Source organism: Condylura cristata, unplaced genomic scaffold, assembly GCF_000260355.1.
Source record: "Condylura cristata isolate star-nosed mole 26May11 unplaced genomic scaffold, ConCri1.0 scaffold00004, whole genome shotgun sequence".
Classification (NCBI taxonomy): Eukaryota; Metazoa; Chordata; class Mammalia; order Eulipotyphla; family Talpidae; genus Condylura; species Condylura cristata.
Window position 1 is genome coordinate 42,294,428 of NW_004567105.1, and position 3,314 is coordinate 42,297,741.

Sequence of the window (3,314 nt, forward strand, 5' to 3'; positions counted from 1 at the left end):
CCCAATCCCCAGCCAGGGAGGTGACCCACATATGGCACAACAAACCTTTCCTGTCTCATCTGCTCCTCTGAGCAGTATATTTCAGTAAATCTGCCTGTTCTGCCCCCCACTCTTTCTAGTGACACCTCTCATCCCCCACACCTCTGGCCTACACTCCAGTTCTATGCAAAAAAAAAAAGAAACATTGAATTGACCCCCACCTACTGTTTTTGACAACTGCCTGGGTGGAGCCTGAAAAACTACATTTCTAACAAGTTCCTGGGTGATACTGATGCTGTTGACCAAGCCCTATACTTTGAAACTCACTGCAGAATATGTAAAAGTTCTGAGGGGAAACAGCACAGTTGTGGATAACTAACATAAGTCTTAGGAAGCATTTATCCTAATACATTAGTTCTGCTATGCCCCTCTAAATTTTTAGCTAAAATTTCAACTTACAATGTATATGTAGTTCATCACTGCACAAATTAAAGTCAGGAGCACCTAGTGCAATAAGGAGTTGCCAGTACCTTAAGGAATTGGGGGGTATTCATAGTTTTGGCATTTTGGATTTTGTGACCCTGAGTCTATCATAAACTGCAGTGACTCTGAGCAAGTATCTTCAACATAAAAATTCTTAAGGTTTTGGGCCCTCCCTGGTGGCACAGTGGGTTGCAGCACAGAGCTATGAAGCTATCTGAAGCACTGCAGCAGGAGTCCAATTCCCAGCCAGGAAGCTGACCCACATGGCACAGCCGACCTCTCCTGACCCGCCCGCTGCTCCCCTCAGCAGTGTATCTGCCTGTTCTGTTCCCCACTCTGTCTTTGGTGAATCCTCTAACCCTCCAAGTGTCTGGCCTGTACCCCAGTTCTTATATTCATAAATAAATCTTTAAAAAAAATCCTTAATGTTTTATAAGTGTCCAGTTTCCTGGAGAATCTTTTGGGATTTAGAGAAATGAGAGCCACCTGGTGGTCAGTACCAACATATTTTCCATAGCCATTCTCATATCTGATCATTTGTAAATTCATTATTGGGTAGCTATTATATGCCTGATATTGTACTAGGTGTGGGATATTTGGCCCACGGTCCAAACACAACTTAAAGATTTGTGGGTCAAGCAAAGAACAATAGAAAGTTTTCAGGAAGAAGATGAATATATTTATATATTTAGTCCAAATGTTCTGTTTTATGTAACCCCCAGATCTCTTGGTTTGTGAGTTTTGGGAGCAGCTCAAATTTCTAAACCTAGCTCTTTTCAGTAATTGCTGCTACTCAATCTCAAATCCTAAGAATCCACTTCCTGAATCCCTAGAGAGAAAGTAAGCCCAGGGTTAGTGGACAGAAAAAGAAATGAATAGGAGAAATGGATCAGAGCCCTACTCTGTGTTCTTTCTGTTTTCTTCTGGAATCACTCATCATAGTGATTCACAGTCAGGATCTGGAAAGTTGTCTGCTCCAAGCTCTCACAACTCAATAGCTGTAGGTAAGAATATGGCCCAGTAATTCCACTTTTAGGCATATATCTACAAATATGAAAACATCAACACAAAAATTCATATATTTAATCAATAATCATTCTGAGGGCTCTGAGGTTAAGAGGGAAATGAAGAGATAAGAGGATATAAGGGGGGGCCCTCCCTGGTAGCACAAGGGGTTAAGCAAAGCACCTGAAGCTATCCACAGCCACTGCAGCACAAGTTCGATCTCCAGCCAGGGAGCTGACCCACATGGTGTAGCAGATCTCTCCAGTCTCGCTTGCCGCTCCCCTCAGCAGTGCATTTTGGTCGATCTGCCTGTTCTTCTCACTCTATCTCTGGTAAATATTCTCAAATCCTGCGCTTCTGACCTGTACCCGTTTTTGTATGCATAAATAAATAAGTCTTAAAAAGAGGCTATAAGGGTTAGTGGTAGAAAAAGAAAAACAAATCACAAATGTGTAAGAAATAGGTACAACAGTTCATAGAAAAGCATAATGCAAATGGTCCAAATGGTATGAAAACATGTCCAATCTCACAATAGAAATACAAACTCAAACTTCACTAAGGGCTCTCTCTAGTGGCAATGGATTAGAGCGCAGTACTAAGAACCTGCAGCTGCTCCAGCATGAGCTCGAGCCCCTGCCAGGGCTGACCCGCATGGCATGGTAGACCTCTCCTGTCTAGCCCCCCTTCAGCAGTGTATTTCAGTCCATGTCTGTTCTGCTTCCCATTTTGTTTCTGGTGAATCCTCTCACTACACCCTTCCCCCCACACCTCTAGCCTACAACCCAGTTTTTGTATGCATAAATAAATAAATCTTTAAGTAAATAACTACATAGAAATACTTTAACATGGTGGCTTGGGATTTCTCTCTTTGCCTTTCCTATTCTGAATATCTGAAAAGCAATCTATATAGTACATTGAAACTTTTTGTAAATGACATCCCTAAATGTTGGTGATATTTTGTTCAAAACCAGTTAACAATCTTTCACTCAAACATTTGATTAATGATATGGTAAGAAACTTCAGCTTTTGAAGCTCTTAGTGAATTACAATTATTGTAAGCAACACTTGCAAACAGGAAAACATTGAGCTTGATTTTTACAATAGAAAGGGAAAAACTGAACAAATTAAAAACTGAATCATTCTGGTATATCTGACTTGCAGACAGAATCTTAATGTAATCCCTATTTTTCAATTGGATAAAATTGTATTCTACATTGTAATAAAACAGAATTGACAAAGCTTACCATTTTTGAAATATCTAGATTTGGAGAAACAGTCAAAAAAATCATAGACACAACTTGACATTTTGTCTTATAAATATTTGTGTCAAAGAAATATACTCCTAGTGAAAAAATAGGGCTGAAATGTTTAATACACTTCAATATGAAAAGAATTATAATTGAGAATCTTTCATGTAGCAGAACTGTCCCTAAGATGGCTCTCTGTAGAAAGTGTTTTCGCAAAGATACTACAGAGTACAGAAAAGAGTCAATCAGAGGCATCAACAACTTCAGATATATTCATGAGAGTGCAACTTTTAAAAAGCTGTGGAAAAAAAGGCCACATAAGGGGCCCTCCCTTTGATGGGCCCTATAGCGATTCCGTTGTGGCCCAATAGGGCAAAGCCCAGCATTATGAAAGGATCTGCAACCCCTGCAACACAAGTTTGATCCCCAGCCAGGGAGCTGACCCACATGGCACAGCAGACCTCTCCTATCTGCCTACTGTTCCCCTCAGCAATGTACTTCATCAATCTGCCTGTTTTGCTCCCCTCTCTGTCTCTGGAGAATCCCCTGACCCCTCTGCAATTCTGGCCTGTACCCCAGCTCTGTATACATAAATAAATA